Source organism: Chinchilla lanigera, unplaced genomic scaffold (genome assembly GCF_000276665.1).
Source record: "Chinchilla lanigera isolate Chin_1 unplaced genomic scaffold, ChiLan1.0 scaffold00040, whole genome shotgun sequence".
NCBI classification, from domain to species: domain Eukaryota; kingdom Metazoa; phylum Chordata; class Mammalia; order Rodentia; family Chinchillidae; genus Chinchilla; species Chinchilla lanigera.
Window position 1 is genome coordinate 7,078,306 of NW_004955441.1, and position 19,069 is coordinate 7,097,374.

The 19,069-nt window shown below is 41.7% G+C and overlaps 1 pseudogene; it reads right to left on the reverse strand.

Annotated features, from left to right (window-relative positions):
• Nucleotides 1-3,081: 3,081 nt before the first annotated feature.
• LOC102016313 lies at nucleotides 3,082-3,262 on the reverse strand (annotated as a pseudogene).
• Between the last annotated feature and the right edge of the window lie 15,807 nt (nucleotides 3,263-19,069).

Consider the following 19,069-nt stretch of genomic DNA (forward strand, 5'->3'; position numbering starts at 1 on the left):
CAGTACAGTGTTTTGGGATTCTGTGTGAGGGAAAAGAAACAAAAATCTGTACTCTTCAACACAGACTGTTTTATACTCCAGTTAAGAAGCCAAATGTACTAAAATGACAGGAGAAACTGTATTTCCTCCATCCCACCCACAAGATGAAACTTTTCTCCTTTGACAGTCTTGTCTTTTCCACAGTATTTCCCACTACAGCCAAAACCTCCTTTAATATGACCCATCAAAATTAGGTATACTGTGTTTGCAGTGTGGGACAAACAAGAATCCATTTCCTTCACGTTTCCTTAGTGCTATGGTTTGTGTTTAGGCGTTCCTCCAAAGCCCCAGGCACTCATAGGTGGTTTTTTTTTTTTTCCCCAGTACCGGGAATTGAACTCACGACCTTGTGCTTGCAGGCAGGAGGTGTGCCACTGAGCTAAATCCCCAGCCCCCATAGGTGGGGTTTTTTCAGAAGCGGCTGAATCTAGAGTGTGTGATGCTGCGATTAAGGGTATGAGATTACTAAATCAGCCCACTGCTTGGTTTGGCATTGCCCTAATCCTGGTAGCCCGGATACAATATAAGGGACAGAGGGTTTGTCTTGTCCCTTGTTGCTTTGCTACCTTTTGTCCATTGTAAAGTATTTGTTTCTTCTCTGTGATGCTCGTCTGCCAGCCAGTTATGGACTGAAACCTCTACACACTGTGAGGAAAACAAACCTTTCCTCCCTGAACCTTGGGCATCGGGTATTTTGTCTCAGCAATGAGAGAAAAGCAACTGACATACTTGACCTACCTTTGCAGGGCAGTCACCCATGCCCTTGCGTTTCTCTTTTATGTCATGCTTCTTCTTGAGATGAACTAGGTTTCAGTCGTGCTCTTATGTTGTCCAGCAGGCTCTTGGGCTGTGCTAATGCTGCTTGGTCATTGGACCACACTCTACGTAGTCAGGGTCTTGTGGAATAATGAAAACAGATAAACAGTTTCTTACTCATTTTTCCTACAAGAACACCTGACATTCCTGTAGTACCTACTATATGCCTGACACTATATCAAGTGCTTTGCATGTAGCAAGTCATCCTATCCTCACAATAGTCCTAGAAGACGAGATTTTTATCAGCCCCACTTTGTAAATGGAGGAACCAAGACACAAAGTTAATGAACCTTCCAAACATCATACAGTAAGTAATAGAGCCACCATTCAAATTTAGTCTTACTCCGGGGCCTGTGTCTACCGCCTACTTTATTCCAACAGTTTATAAACTTATCACTCTCTTCTGGACACAACTTTTTCAGTAGTTCCCCTTTAATGTGTAGGAGTCAGCTTGCAGATAATGTTCCAGACAGGACTGTGAACGTCATTGTGTTATTGATTCACCACTGGATTAGCCATACTGCCAACTCTGGGCCTGCAGTAAATTTGATAATTAGAGGCAGTTCTCAAGAATTAGTTCTAGGATCCCCAGGCAGCTGTGGTTTGGCTGGGTAGAGGCAGCAAAGACCAGCTGAGTTAACAATTCTGTAATTGATCACTGAGGCAGCAAGAGCATCCGCTCCAAGACAAGCAGATGTTCCTTTCTGCAGACTGAGGGGAGAGACCAAGCCTGGAAGGACGAGGTAGGGAGGTGTGGGGGCTTGGGGGTGAAATACCATATTGCGTGCATAGGAAGGCTGGTGACTGGTTCCTGGGGGCAGAAAGCGAAGTGGAGCAGCAGGGACAAGCTCGCGCATTATAGTTGAGCTAAGCCTGAATCAAGGAAGTCAGAAATTCATGCTTGCCTTCAACTGATATTCATTGACAACCTACTACGTGCCGGACACTGTGCTACATGCTGCTGCAGCCGTGAGGGACAAGCTGCACCTAGTCCCTGTCCTGAGGGATTTTAATTCTTGGAAAGTAGACTGAGAAGACCAAACCAAACTAGATATCCAACAGATAAAGTAGTTGCTGGACATAATGAATGTCCTCAAGGACACAGAGTGGGGGGGGTGGGGGGTGGGGGGCTACCTCAGGTAGGGTGGTCCAAGAAGGGCTCAGCTGAGATCTGAGTTAGAGCGGTTAGATGTGTGAGGAGGACGGGATAGGGCATCTCGGGGAAGAACTGGCCACGCAGAGCCGAAGAGTAGACAAGATGGTGGCAGGGAAAGAAAGGCCTGGCAAATCTTGGGAATCCAGTCATCCACTGGAGACTGACGCAAATCCACAAATTCACAGACTAAAGCTGGGAATATCACGTATGGAGCAAAACAGGCTTTGACAGGGTGGTCAGGTATCCTCTGGAGTATGATGCGGAGCTCATCACATACCAGTGTCAAGGCTCAGGGGCTGCCACAGCCTCTAAAACTGGGAAATATTTGGAAGGCAAACCCCCCATGTATTATATTGCCTGGGTCTTATTTGGGTTTAAAAGCCCAGTTCTGAGTTGTGCGGCTGACACTAAAGAATGCTTTATCTGTGGTGAAGGGCAAGGCAAAAAGCAAGAATTATGGAAATCTCTAGTGAAATTTTGAAAATCACTGATGGTTTAATCTAAGTGCTTACATCTTCTATGACTTAGGACACCCAGTTACAGAACGTTGGGGCCTGGGACAGATTTTAGAATGATCAGACGCAATGGTTCACTTCATAGACAAGGACATTGAAGTTCAGAGAGGTTAAGCGAATACTCTAAAATCACATGAGTAGATGATGGCTGAGCTATCCCTAGGACACAGGTCTTGTCCTCCCAGCCCTGGGCTGTCTTTTCTGTAGTACTGCCAGGCTTCACATCCTCATCCAATTTGGGAGGAGGTAGAGATGAGGTTTTGCTATGTTGCCTGGACTAGCTTTAAAGCATCCTCCTGCCTCAGCCTCCCACATAGCTGGGACTACATGTGTTCACCACCACTGGGCCTGGCTTCTTCATCCCATTTTGATGTCTGAGACTAAAAATGAACTACTAATTTAATGATTAGCAAATGAATTAACATGACTTTTTTTCATCAGGAGGTCTCTTAAACTGTGAACCTTCTTAAAAATTCTGGGGGAGCTTAAGAAAAGCCTCCAAAGTGCTTAAATAAGTGTTGAGCAAGCTGTCAGCCCTTCTTACCTTGTCTTATGTTAATGATGACCATGAGCAGGTACAAGATTTGGACTTTTGAAGTTCATCTCTTTTGTCAATACTGCTGCATTTATAAACAATGATCAACCCCATTCCTATTCAAATCTCCTGGTAAACCTGGGTACAATAGGGCTTCAAGGTTAATGGGGTATTCAAATTTTTCCTAATGTTTTGAAGCATCTCAATGTAGGACCAACAGTGCAGGCTGCAACAGCACCCCACAGCCAACGACTCCTATTTTCCATCTTTGTTAAATGATATATTCTACAATTCACCTCACCTTCTCATTCAGTGTGCATTAATACAGGTTCTAGTTCACTGCATCTGCTGCTCGGTATCCATTGTATAAAAAGACCACATTAGGGGCTGAGGGTATAACTCGGTGATAAAGCTTGTGCTTAGCACGCACCTGAGGCCCTGGGGTCAATCTCCAGCACCCCAAATAAATAATAATAAATGAACTCACTGATAAAAATAGAAGCTCACAATTCATCCATTCTGTTGTTGATAGATCCTAAAATTATTACTATGTTTCTCTTACAAACAAAGCAGGGAGGAGCGCTGTTGTGCATGTCTTCTTGTGAGAGTTACAGGGTTGCATTGCAAGTCTTTTGAAAATAATTTTTATATAGATAGGGAAACAATCTGACTAACTGTGACAAGAAAAAGAATGCAGTCAGGATAAATGCTCAGAGAAATAGGATGTCAGTAACAGGACGTCAAAGGTACGGAATACTAGGCAAATTAGGCATACTGTGATGTACTGCATAATAATATTTCAGTCAACAGTGGGCCAATAAGGACCGTGACCTCATGAAATTATAATGGAACCAAAACACTCCTTTCACCTTTGATGTCGGTCGTAGCCATGGTAACGCTTGACTCACGTGTTAGGGGTAACGCTGGTGTAGGTAAGAGTATATAGCGTGTACAGTTTGTACAGTACATAGTAATCGATAATGAAAATAATGACTACATTGCTGGCTTGTAGGTTTACTCTACTATAAGTCTTATGATTACTTTAGTGTACTGCTTCTACTTAGACATAAATTAGTGTCAAACCATGTGCTGCATTATGAGGCAGCAGCCTCAGATACTGAGTTTACTATATCTCTTTCTTTTTATTTTTTATAGGGATTTTCTGGGCACTGAGGGTTGGATTCTGGGTCTTCCCACTGAACTGCATCCTCAGTGCTTTCATTTTGAAATAAGATCTCAATAAATTGAACTTTGATCTTCCTGCCTCAGCCTCCCGAGTGCTGGGATTACAGGCATGTGCCACCACGCCCTGCTTTACCGTACCTCTTGATTGCATTAAGAAGACACGGGTGTTGACCTATACCATCCAGGTTTGTGCAAGAGCACTTTCTGATGCCAGCACGGCAGAGCCACCCCCTCTCCAAACACACCCCGGCATTGAAGGGCACAGCACTGCATAACCCTACGCCTTCGTAAAGGAGGTGCATCTTTGAAATAAAAAAGAAGAGTATATAAATTGAGGAACGATTTGAAAGCCACAGGTTTGCATCAGCGTTGCTTCCATAAAGTCTCCCAGGAGTTTTCTTTCCCTTCTGTGGAAGCAATTACTTCCTTCCCTGAGCCTCCGTTCCTCTTCCTCTATCGACAGCATACTGTACATTGTGTGGGTTATGATTTGTTTACATGTCTTTCTCAACAGAGCGAATGGCTTTTGAGGGTAGAGTTCACATCCTATGTGTCCCCAGGGTGTGGAGCACAGTGGTAGGTAAGACTGGGGCATAGAGCAGGGGCCACAAGGGCAGAAGGGAGGGTGGATGTGGTTAGTGCACCATATGTGTAGTACGGAAATATCACAGTGAGTTCCATTAATTTGTACAATTCATATGTGTCAATAGTGATTAGAACAAGCAAAGAAACTGAAAAGATGAAACTTTGAATTAATGGTGCAAATCATGGAAGATCTGGAGTTGGCAGTAGATTTTTTTTTTTTTTTTTGGTCTTTTTGAGACAGGATCTCACTATGCAGTTCAGGCTGGCCTTGAGTTCGTTTTGTAGCCCAGGCTGGTCTCAAACTTGCAAAGATCCCCCTGCCTCAGCCTCCTGAGTGCTGGGATTACAGGAGCGAGCCACCATACCCGGCCCGCAGTACATTTCTGGTGATAGGATAGTTCAGTGAAAGTTAGCTTAAAGTTTGGAAGAGAGATTTACTCTTTTGTCTCCAGCTGGATGCTTCATTTAAAAGCTGATATGAATGGTTAATAAAGTAGAGAAATCTCAAAACAAGATGATAAGAATTAACAGTGGTTGTTATATTACGTATTGTTATCTTCAACAAAGTTGCTCAGATTACCAGAGGTAAGAATGCAAGATTGATCAATGTCTTAAAGAGAATAAAAAGTAATAAAAAAAATTAGAAATGATACAGAGCTTCACTAAACAAGATGGCAGGAATTTAACAATGATTGTTATATTTTTTAAAAAATAGAGAAATCTCTTAAATATGACTGCATACTTGCAATGTATGATTAACATGTGTTGGTATATAGTTAGATTCAGGATAATTTTAATTTTATAAATTGCTAAGAAATCATTTGGGAAAACATTCTATTCTCATTTAGGGATCTAACTGTTTATCACTTATTAAGATTTTTAAGTCCCTCCATTTTTATAATCTAGGATTTGGGGATTTTTGTCCTGTTGGGATTGCTGATTAAATGAACTAATTCTGCTAAAGTGCTTAGCACAATGTTTGGCAAATAATAAGTATTGAATAAACATTAGCTTTATTATTATTAGCTAATTTCATTCTTGGATTCCTCCAGTGTCACATGCTTCTGGTGTAGACATTTGAAGTAGCTCCCATCTATATGTTTGGAGTAGTACATTAGTAAATCTGCCAGCTCAGAAAGAGGAAGGCGTCTAAAAATGTGTAGCTTAAAGTTAAGGATACAGTGGAAAATTCTTGAATATTTTGTGAGTCAACTATAAAATATACAGGGAGATTATACAGTACAAACATTTTGCAAAGTGTAGGAAGCCCATGAGGATATTTTAAGAGTACTTTTTCCCATCATAAAGGTTTGCTTATTATGAACAATATATCACATGCATGAAAGGTGGTTGGTTTCACTTCCCCGAAATACCTTTCCAATGGAAAACGTGAGGCAGCTGTGGCTTACCAAGGTATCAACACGGCGAGGTCCGCCATAACTAGGATATATTTACATTTTGACTCACAGTGTTTGTGAGGCTTTAATCATAGGGGAACAAGTAATATTACTCAGGCTTTGTTGTGTTTAATTTTCCATTCATTTGTTTTTCAAGTTTGTTTCAGTCTGTGGGAAGGTTCCCCTTTAATCAGATCACGCCTTCCTGATTCCTGCAATTTATCTTCATTTACCATGTTGCACTGGCTATGAAAAATCCTATGGTAAGCTCCTTGTTTCCCAAATCTATGCGTATGAGCCTCGTTGAGTTAGATTCATCCTGAATACATTTCCAAATCACATCAGCACTTTTGGATCAGCAAGTTACTTCTTAATGAATAGCTTTCTCCATGTTAGGTGCTGTTTTAAATTCATGAAAGAGCAGTTTCCAAATATGTGTAACTACTTCCGGAGGATAGTAAACTGGGACATTTAATTAAATGAAGGTGCTAAATTTTTATTATGCTGTCAATGGATATTTGAATAACTAGCTGTAAATGAGTTCTATTTGTACAAAAGTGATTTTCGAAATCCAATTGTCCCTATACTCTAAAATATAGTCCTAGTTCTGGGACAAAGTAAGAAATGGAATGGCTGTGACTCCATAACTGAGACAAATTAGGGGGTTACAGCAATGCACTGAATCCATGGACAGAGCAGCGAGAGCTCTGAACCACGGTGTTCTGCTCCCCTCAGAGGAGGGGATAATCTTCTCAATTAATTTTGTTCAGTCATTATGCCATGGTTTGAGTGGCCCCTCTAAAACTCAGGTTGAAATTTAATTGCCACTGTGATGGTATAAGAGGAGGGACCATTAAGAGGTGACTGGCCAAGGGGGACCACCTCCTTCATGAGTGGATTAAGGCCTTTATCAGGGGAGTGAACTTATAAAGAGGGGCTCAAAAAGGGGGGGGCTCAACATCTTCCAGTGTGGAACCAGGTTGCAAGAAGACCCTCCTCAGAGGCTGTGCTATATTCCTGACTTCTCAGCCTTGAAAATCACAGGCCAAACAAACTTCTATTGTTTATCAGTTACCCAGGCTGTGGTATTCTATTATAGTAGCTGAAAATGGACTAAGACAAGTTAGAAAATTAATTCTTCCTTCTAGAATTTCTTCCACTCAAGTGAATTATATATATATATATATATATATATATATATATATATAAATAAAATTCATTAGAGGGTTATATATATATTATTCATTAGAGGGTTATGTGTATATATATATATATATATATATATATATAATTAAAAATATCTCACTACTCTGAGAAATATCTAGATAAATGCCTGGAGTAAGATTTCTCATTTAGGTCCCAGAAGTTTATTGAAAGAAACCTATCAAAGGTAATAACATTAACTATCCTTTATTGGGGAGCTCCTATGTGACTAAGCTTTTTTTTCCATGTTGAGGTACAATTGACAACTAAAAATTTTATATATTTAAATTGTACAACGTGGTGGATGCAGTGATATGTTCCTGTAGTCTCAGGTACTCAGGAAGCTGAGGTAGGAGGATTTTGAGAGGTTAGCTTGGGCAACTTAGTGAGACCCCGTCTCAAATTTAAAAAGAAGAAAGTGTATGACTTGATGATTTGATATGTATGTGTATTTTTGAACTAGTCACCACAACATAACCATTACTTCATTTAGTTAATTTTTTTCCCCTCTCACTTTTTTCTCTCTTCTTTCTTTTCTTCCTGCTTCTTTCTTTTTTTAAAATAGTAAAAATACTTAATAAAACACCAAGAGGTCTACCCTCTTAGCAAACTTTAAAAATACAGTGTAATACAGTGCAGTATCACTAACTATAGTAACACTGTTGTGTAATAGTTCTCTAGAACTTATTCATCCTGCACATCTGAATATCTGCACTCCACTTACTAACATCTCCCTGTTCTCTCCTCCTTCAGCTCCTGGCAACCAGTATTCTACTCTCTGCTACGAATTTGACAATTTTAGATTCCACATGTGGGTGAGGCCACATAATTCTTGTTGTTCTGTGTCTGTTTTTTTTTACTTAGCATAATGTTCTCCAGGTTCATTCAGGTTGTTGCAAATGACAGAATTTTCTTCTTTTTAAAGGTAGAATAATAGTCCATTGTACATAGAAATCACCTTTTTTTTTATCAGTTCATTGGTGAGTGGACATTTCAGTAGTTTTTAAAAATAATCGGGTTATTGTGAATAATACTACAATGCACCTATGAGAGCAGATATTTTTCAAGATCCTGATTTCATTTCCTTGATGTATACCCTGAAGTGGGAACATTGGATCATGAGGTAGTTCTATTTTTAATTTTTTGAGGAACTTCTATACTGCTTTCCACTGATGGCTGTAGAAATTTACATTCCCACCAGCAGTATACAAGTGTTCCCTATTCTCTCTATCCTTGTCATCATTTTTCTTTTGATTATATATATATATAAATAAAATATATATATATAATTTTAAAAAACTGTACATACTTTAATCCTTGCAGCAAATGTCTTGGCTGAGGCCATTTCTCTAATTTTAGATATGGGAAGATGTCTGCTCAGCTTGGTTAAGTAATGTGCCCCGTCTTGCACAGCTGGTATCAAGGCTGATGCTAAACTGGTAGTACTATCACCCATCTAGTAGTACTATCACCAGATGAACTCTTGTTCCTTCCTCTCCAAAAATGCAGAGTGGAATCATTTTATGATCCCTTTGACAGTCTTGGTTTTTCAAAAAAGCTATAAGACATTGTTGTCAGGGTTTGCAAGGAAATAGATTTAATACAGGACACATAATTTATGGGATTCACCCGAAAAGTCAAATGCAGAAGAGTGCAGGAGATCTTTCCATGCCCTAGAGACCCAGAAAATGCAGCTGAAGCCCCGGATCCCATGGCAATGTCCTGCACGAGTCCATCTGGAGGCCTCAAGCCCCAGACAATGTCTCATGCAAGTCTGTATCAAGGATCTGCACTGGGAAGGCCCAACGGTCAGTGGTGGGAGCTAGAAAGGCTGCCCCAGTGGGGTGAGGGATCTGTGCTGAGAGATCTGCACTGGGGCCAGGAAGTGACATTCAAGGTAAAGACCAGAGCTCCCCCAAAGAGAATTACAGCCATCCTCAGAGACAGTGAGGACCCAAGATCCTCCGACAATGACAACAACAGAGCTCATATCAGGAAAACCATCGTGACACGCTTCTCCAGCAGAATCAACAGCCCACCCTCTTCCCCTCCAGTTCTCCTTTTATGTTGTTGGCAACAATCCTCAGATGGGCCTTCCACACCCAGAACCATGCTGATTCAGTTCACCTGGGTGTTACAAATTGACCATTAGTTAATCTACCACCGACATGGACTAAATGGTGATAAAAATATATCTAATAAGAATGCACTCGCATCTTCCTTAATAGTTCCTATTTCTGTCATCTGGTTTTCTTTTTCCACTTAGGATATTTGCAAGGTTTTACTGTTAGCCCTCTAACTTTTCCTGTGTTCATTCCCTTCTCCTCCCACACCATGTTAACATAAAAGAATTTCATTTCAGTTGTGTAACTAAGTTGATAAGTCATCTAGAGAAACATCACACAGATACATTTATTAACCTAAACAGGGGCCACATTTTTGGCAAGATGCATTGTTCTACAGTTAGTTGTCCACAAAAAATATCTCTCAATGTTTTGTTGAGATCAAGTAGCACGGTACCAAAAGGATGAAAAGTGAACAATTAATTACTGCACTTCCTGTTGACCAATCTGCCCGACTATTTCCTGAAATTTCCAACAATTTGTGAGAATTCAGTCAAAATGACTCCAAAAGATCTGTATTGTGACTTTTTTTTGGTAATGGAGCAGACTACAAAAATCACGAACAGAGGTAACCAGTATTTCAGTGGGAATCTAAATAGGAATTGACAAAGAAATCTCACACGCATGATAGTTATGTATCCTACCATGGATAGCTACCAGGTCTGGACTAGTTTCTAACTACCAGACAATGCACTAAGAGCTGTCCAGGTATCTTTCCACTTATTCTTAAGGAGCTGGAGTTGCATAGATTAACCGCTTGAACACAGAATCAAGGAATAATGGTCAAGCAATGGAAACTATGTTTCATTTTTACATCTATAAAATGGGGGCAATAATACTTATGGAATTAAAGTAAGAAATGAGTTAATTTATTCTTAGAAACAGGACTTGGTGTGGAGACAGTGCTCTATGTTTGCTGGCTATTAATTCTGCTAATGATCCTATGAGATAGATACAGTTGTGATCACTTTTTATAGTTTAGGAAATTGAGGCTTAGAGATGCCACATTGCAGGGCTGGGGCTGGAAACAGCGTGTTTGCAGAGAGTGGTGGTACATGCGTGTAATCCCAGGATTCAAGAGGCTGAGGCAGGAGGATCACGAACTTGAGGCCAACCAGGGTACACAGCCAGAACGTGTTTTAAAAAGAAAGCGTCCCTTCCCTCCCCTTCCCTTCCTTTTAACTTCAAAATTGGTCTCCTTACCCTAAGCTGTTCTTCACCTCACTACAGGATAGTGGGCAAACGCACCACGGGCCAGCTGGCTCCTGCTACCACCTGGTGCCAGCTCCTTAGCTGATTTCCTGAGGGGTGACGCGGAGGAAATCTGCCACGAGTTGGCTGAGCGGCAGGCTGAGAAGAGAATCTCATGGCTCCTCTACCCCGCTAGAAACGAGGATGATGCAAATCATCCCAGCAAGCCTTAACCACAGCCAGGAGACTCCTCCAGAGGTGAGGAAAGTGAGTAAGCGGCGCGTGGGAGCGGGGTGGGCAACTTCGCCCGCCGCCCACCCGGGGTTCTCACCCCTCCGCAGAAACCAGCTGGGGAAGTCGTGTCCTCTCCTCCCAGCCCTACCGAGGCCCACGCGGGGGACCTTCCCGGCTGTTGGATAATTAGAGATGCTGAGCTTCCACTGTGTGTCTTCTGAAAAAGAAAAAATCTGATGAATTAGGCGTAATTATCCCACTTAAGAAATGAAAAGGGATAAAAATGATCAAGATAAATGTACGTACTAATTCCAGAAATGAATGTAAATACTGTGTATTACAAAGACATCCAAGGAAAAGAAAGGAAGAAAAAAAGAAATGACGACATGAAGAGCAGAAGAATTTGGTGAATTGCCCAACATTATGCTACCGTCTGTAACAGGACAGCCAGGCCAGGAGCTGGTTTATATTTTGATCCAAAACCGAGCTATTCAAGTTTGTTCTTCTGGCATTCCGGATATTACAAAATCATTGTTTTTCCTTAGTTTTGCTTTCTTTTGCCCATCTTATTTCTTGTTAAGGATTTTTCCCGAAGACATAATGTGCTATGGAATTTTGTGGGTAGCAGCTGAATCAAGTTTTCAAGTTTAAGAGCTTACTGCATTATCTCTGTGGATTCTCTTTTGTACCGTCTCTTTCTTCTTCCTGCCTTACACATTTGACATCTGATCGTGATAATCTTTCGAGGGGCTCTTGAACTCACTCACTGCTGGGAAAATGGTCACTCCAATTTTTACAGACAGATATTTAGCTTCTCACAGCCTTGCACTAAAGGAATGGAGGTAATTCTGGGTTCATGAAAGGGTGTATTGAAAAGATTTTCCTAGGGTTCTCCACCAGGGATACATAATATCACAAATAAAGTAGTCAATGCTATGGCAAGAATGGCTATTGGTTTTGCTATTTCAAATTGTAGCAATAGTCCATTTTTACGCAACACAGCCTGTGGAACAGTGAGGGGGCTTGAGCTACCTCCCCGTCTCTCTTCAGTGCTGCTAAAGTAGGCACTGAGGGCTCATAAATCCAGCTCTCCCGCTTTGCCTCTCACCCTCGCCTTCCTGTGGGCAGTGAACATGCTGCCTGCAGCGAGTGACTGCCAAACCTTTCAATACCATGTCATCACTGTGATGATCAACATTTGTGCTCCGAGCATCTTCCCTACATAGTGTATACTCTGAGGTCCAGCACAAGATGGCGGTTTGAATCAGGCTCTTGTTTGTATAGCAATGTGAGGGGCCTGTGTCACATCCCTATGAAACAGTGAGTAATCACATTTAATGTTGACATAGTTTTGTTTTTCTCTGCTACAGGGATGGCTAGTAACTGTCTTGCTTTGGTTTCTGTAAATTCATATATATATATATGTATGTGTGTACACATATATACATATGTATGTATAGGGCATATTTTGAAATTTAAAAGCACTGATTCTCACAGTCTATTTCAGGAATAAATCACATCGCCACCAGTCTCTGCCAACCTTCTCTCCAGCAACTACTGCCCCACCACCAATTTCATGGGAATAGCAAATAGTCTAGTATTTCATCCATAGGGAACACGATGGAGTTGCTAGAGCAGTAACCATGTTTGTTTACTGTTTTTACTGGGAGGGACTGATAGGATTTAAAGACAAAAAGAAAAAAAATCTAGAAGCTCCTCTCTGTGTCATGACATCCCCCATCAGAGGCGACCTGAAGACGTCCTGGAGGAACAAAGCCTGGCTGGTTTAGAGTGCAGCTCTCTTTCGTTCAACAGCATTGCTGTCAGAGACCCAAGCTTTCCCTGCAGACACTGACTCCACCAGGGAAAGCAATATGTGAAGTTTTTACAAGAAAGTTTTTGTGTGAAACTGTGACTCCTGCCAGAGATGTCATATGGTTTAGTTAACTTTCTTCCCAGGAACCAGGCAAATTTCCCAAGGCCCGGATAAATACAGCTGGAATGGCATTCAGAAGTCAGTAGCATGGGGCAGAAGGGAAAAGCGGAATTTTACACACCCCATTTGTTCCTGGTTGAGATAAAGCTTCCGTTCTATTTTCCTTAAGGTGAAAGTCCAACTCACTTACAGAATCATAAAGCCTTACTTCTCTGGAAGAAAATGATTAAGATTTCTGTCCCTGCTATAACCACTTGTCCCATAATAAATTTACCTAAGGCAAGGGATCGCCTCTTCTGGATTCCTTCCACAGCTCCCTGGGGAAGAAAAGCGGATGCTAGAACATTCTGCTTCTGCCGCTTTCTTTTCGCCCCTCTGTGTTACAAACTCTTTCTCTCCATGCTGTTGATTAGCAAGTCTGCACATTCACTGTGCAGTAATAATTAATGTTCCCCGTGTTGGCTCTCAGGAACTACAATACCATGAAGTACCCTTCAGAATTATCAAGGAGAAATTAAATTATGTTCAGCGTAGTTTTAGAGCAATATTACTCATAATTTAAAGGACCCTACAGGGATGGCTTGGAGCTGGGTCCCATTGGCTTGAGAGAGCCTATTGTGAAACAGGGAGGAGTTTTGGGAGCCAGATGTGAAGCCTTTAAAACTGGGCCATGATTGACATATTTGTATTAGAGAAATGGGCATTTGCTAAAGATCAGAAATCCCCCCTTCACGGATACCTGGTTTAGCAGTATACCACTGTCTATACCCTGGAAACCACGTAATCCAGTTAATCCTTGTGAGCTAGAACAGCACATCTCACTCACTCTGGACATAGTTTATTGATGAATATCACTGGTTTGGAAGGGCAATTAATGCCTGCTTTCCTTTTCTGTGGTGCTGTAACAAATGATCACAAATTGACTTAGAGCAATCTCAGTGTATGCTCTCATAGCTTTGAAGGCCAGAATTCTAAAGCACTGCGCTGAAATCCAGATGTTGGCAGGATGGTGCTTCTTCCGGTGGCCTAGAGGTCCTGGAAGAGGTCTGTTCCTTGCCTCTCCCAGCTGTTGGTGGCTGCTGGCATTTCTTTGTTTGTGGCTCTATCACTCCAGTTGTCAAGGCCAACATTTTCCACCTTTCTCTCTCTCTGCTCTATTTTCACATTGCCTTGTCCTGTGTGTGTGTGTGTGTGTGTGTGTGTGTGTGTGTCTGACCCCTTTTCTCATAAGGACACTTTAGAGTGCATTTAGGGTCCACCCTGATAACCCAGACAGTCTTCCTCATTTCAGATCCTTAATTTCTTCTGTAAAGAAACATTTTTTATTTTTCTTTTCAAATAAGGGAACATTTATAGGTTTTGGAGATTAGGACCTATCAGATGACTTTGGGAAGGCTATTTTTCAGCCTGTCACAACACCTGCCTCCACAGCCCCTCACACACAAAGACACACTACACATGGGTAACATCCTTAACAAACAGGAGTAGTCATGATAAAGAGCAAAGTCTTAATGGTAATAATAGTGGCAGCTCTTCTTGATTGAGTACTTTCTGCGTTTCAGACAAAACATACAGTAATCTCTTTATCTCATTGTTACTCCTTCCCAAATCAAGAAACGCGTGCCCCAGTGTCATAAATGTTCTTTTGGAGCCCCAGCAAGCTGATAAGACAGGAGGACATGTGCCTTGCTTGCTGCACCCTCCTCCTCAAAGCCTTTCCTAGGGCTGATCATGAAATTGCGCGGGTGCTCGTGTTTTACGTAGACTACTTTTCCTGCCCTGGTTTTATAGTTTCCAGCCCTACCTCTTGATTAGTCCGAGTAAGCTTATCTCTGACACCCACATTGGGCTTGATTCTGGAGATTATGCACAGCTTATTCATTGACTGGGAATGACCTCTCCAGTATGCAAAGTTCTTGGTCAAGTAAGTGGGCCAAGGTCAGTTCCCGCGCCAAACCTGGCAATACATAGCATTTTTCAAGAGGTGGTTTGGAGAGTGCCATGGACCAGGCTTAGGGTGACAAACCCGTCGTTTTCTTCCCCATTGCCTTTCGATTGTGTGCTTCCGGGCGGCTGTCTCCTGACCTGCCTGCAGAGTTTATTGTTTCATTTCTACAACTTGCACCAGAAAGGAGGAGGAGGAAAGAACGAAGACTTGGTGACTGCCCGCTGTTTCAGGCTCTGTTCCAAGAGTTTCACATGTTGGGCTAAGGATGATATAAATTCCTAAAACATTTTCTAGTGTTATTCCTTGTAGCTGCAATAATAATCTGGTAGAACAGTTGTAGAGATGTACTAGAAGAAGTCTATCTGGTTTGGTAGCACATTTATATTTCTGTTGAAATATAATTTTCAGCTTTGAATAAAAGCTGGTTGAATTTGTCCTATACAATAGCTAGTATTTTATGGAGGAATTCAGGTCACATTTGCTCAGTTTTAGAAATGACCTGAGGGTCATGTGAAATTTTGTGTATATATGAAAAATGGATTCCTGGAAATTTGACAAAGTCAACAGTAGCAGGCCAAGAGCAGAAATTGGGGAACATGGTGGTCCACTAGTATGGCTGAAAGTTTCTGAATCACTCAGAGCTCCAGTATCTTTAGCCACAAAGTTGTGGTAAGAATTCTTACCTTGTAGGGTTTTTGGAGTATCAAAAATGAACTGCTGCATATAAAAGGCCTAGCACAAGCTAAGTACTCAGTAGGTACGAGCTATCATTGTCATTATCAGTAGTTTTGCTGTAGATTGAGGCCGAATGCTTGTATCTTCCCCCCAAATTGATACACTGAAACCCTAACCTGCAAAGAGATGATGTTAGGAAGTTACACTTCTGAGCAATGATTAGGCCACCTTATAGGAGAAAGCTGTGACTGGGCTTAATGGCTTTATCCAGGAGACCCCGTAGAGCTAGCTTGCTCCTTCTGCCATCACAGAGGAAGTGCCAATCCAAGCCCTGGAAGAGGATCCTTGCCAGAACTTGACCATAACAGTACCCTGATGATGGGCCTACAGACCCCAGAACTGTGAGAAATAAATTTTTGTTTATAAGCTACCTAGCTTATAGCATTTTGTCATAGAAGCTTGAAAAGAAGAAGACAAGCTCAAGATGAACGAGTATGCTCACAGTGAGCTTCAGACAAAGGGGCTTCTTGATGTGGTCACTTGAATACTACATGGAGTGCCTTCTAGTATTCTCTTCCATATTTGCGGTGTGGTAGCAGTATGGACGCTGCCTGTGTATCCTCCAGGGAGGAGTCTCTGGCCTTGCAGCCCCTGTCCTTTCCCTCTCTAAGAGCCCAGGGACTCCACCTCCATTAGAATAACCTTCTCTCAAAATAGCCTGTGTATATACTTATCTCTACGCTTCCAGACCTTCAGCTGCTGGCGAGCAAGGAGGATATCTTACTTCTGAATCTCTACTACTTGGCGTAATTCCTGGAACATGGAAGGGGCGCTACATATTCTCACTCAATCGAATTTAATAAAGTTTCAACTTTTTGAAATAGAAACTAAAATTGAGATTGAATATTTCTTCTAATCCAATCTTCTCTTAGGGGAAAGGAGATCAATGCCTTTGTCATATTTTTTACATTCTTTCCTAAATCTTGTTTACTTTGGCTTCGGTTTAGCTCTTGGGGCAGAGAGAGGAGGGGAAGGAGAGAGAGAGAGAGAGAGAGAGAGAGAGAGAGAGAGAGAGAGAGAGAGAGAGAGAGAGAGAAGCAAAATTTAACTTTTGTGACTTTAGACTAATTACATAATGGATCTGGGTTTTTTTTTTTTTTTTTTTTTTTTTGGTACTGGAGATCAAACTCAGGACATTACGCTTGCCAGGCAGGCACTTGTGCCTCTGAGCTATATCCCCAGCCCTGGATTTTGGTTTTTATTTTATCTTCTGTTTTCCAGATTTTTTTATTTTTATTTTTTTCCAGTACCAGGATTTGAACTCATGACCTTGCTATTGCCAGGCAGGCTCTGTGCCTCTGAACTAAATCCCCAGCCCCTTGTTTCTCAGGTATTATAGCCCACCATCAACATACAAGCTAAAATTTGAGGGTATTGAGTTATATCCTTTGCATGCTAAATCTTAGTTAATCCTTTCTAAAATCCTATTAAATAGGTGGTATTATTATTATGATGATGTCCATTTTATAGTATAAAGATACTGAAGTCCAGTGAGTAATCTGACTAGAGTCATAGCAGGACTAGGATTGAACTTGGGTCTCCAAGACTGAAGTGTGGCTCTTGACTGCCACACTGAACTCACCTGTTCTCTTTCTCTTTCTCCGTGCCCCTCTATTGTAGTGCTGGGATTATCAAGCCCAGGGCCTTACACACACTAAACAGCTACCACCGAGCTGCAGTCCCAGCCCCTAAACAGTTTTCTTAAATTACATTAAGGGCAAATTCTGAGAAAGAAAATGTAATTCAGTCTGACTAAATGCTCATTGAACACCTACTAGAATTCTATGGAGGTGCTGGATTACTCTCTGAAAAAGGAAGCAAGGAAGGAAGGAAGGAAGAAAGACAGGAGGGAAGGAAGACCTGAAGACAGCACAGGAAGGCCTGGGTTAGGGTGACACAAGGGAGCCATCTACAACACAACGTGCCAAGAGCCTCTCACCCTCAGATGCCAACCTTGCATTTGACCTACGGCTTCACAGACTATGTGCCCGGTTTGTCTTGCCCTGGGTTCCCACTGCCTTTTGCCCTCGGGGAGCTCAGTGTCTAGCGAAGCTCCCGTGTCACTGTGGGTTGCAGCAGAGGAGAGAAGCCACACAGTGATTTGAAGAGGGGGTGTTTAATATAAAAATTATTAACTAGCAGGCAGTTCCAAAGGGAGAGACTATGACACGGGAAGCCAAGGAGCTTTGACCTTCAGGACAAGAGGGAGGACCTTCTTTTCCCCTTAGGGCTGTGCCTGAGCTAGCATGACTTGCCCTATTTATTGGGCAACATTACACTCTGCAGCATTTCCTTTCAGATCACCCCAGGCATGTAGGCTATTTAAAAAATCTAAATAACATCTCCATCAAACTAACATTCCAAGGAAGAAACATTTTAATCTGTCCTTTCCCAGAACGGCTTTTAGGTCTTGGAGCACAAACAGACTGGGTGATGGGCGATATACGGTATCTGGAGATTTATGTGAATTCAGAGATTTTGGCAAAGGTACATATACATCTCAAGGAAAAATTAAATATAATTTGATATCATGCAAACTACCCAGTAGAATTTGAACGCAGGTCAAATCACAACAGCTGCTTGTTATCTTTCACTGAAGCTACAATAACACAATTGCTTAAACAAATTACCTTCCTTTCTAAAACTTTCGAAGTATTTAATATTTGCATAATGATTAATCTCCCGCTCCAGAAGAAACTCCCAAAGGGGGAGACAACACAGAAGCAATTTAAATTGCAACAATATGGCAAAGAGAAAGGAGGGAGCGTGCCAAATCCTCAGATTTGGGGCCCATTCTCAGGAGGAGTCTAAATAATTGTGGTCACCCTTTTGTAAACACTAAAGGTAGGATGGGATAGCCAAGAGAACACAGTCCCAGACATTTGGTCACTACATAATAACTAGGTCAAAGGGACAGCAGCAATTAAGGAATTAAACCGTATATTTATAGAGCAGTAGATCTTGACTATTTCAACAAAGTTTTTTTTCATGTACCAGGAATCGAACTCAGGACCTCTCGCTTGCCAGGCAGGCACTGTGCCACTAGGTTGGCACTGGCCAACAAAGTTTTATTTTGTCCTTTCAAAGGACCAAATCTTATTCTCAGAACCCTGGAAACTCCTCTCCCATTCTTAGTCCCCCAATCTGAGGAAAGTTCTGAATATTTTCTTTATCTTTTTCTTTTTTTGTGTATAAATTAAAAAAAAATTTTTGTCTATATAGTCTAAACTGACCTTGAACTCACTGCTGTATGTAGCCCAAGCTGGCCTTGAACTTGCAGTCCTCCTGCCTTAGCCTACCAAGTGCTGGAATTATAGGGATATACCACCACGCCCAGCTTCTGCATACTTTTCTCATCATAAAGACCTTTTGTTGGCTGCTTGTGGGCTATGGCCTTGGTGGGTGCTGGGAAATTTTTGGCTGTGGAAGGCAGCAGGCTTGGGGTGTACTCCTCCTCATCTGTAGCTGAAC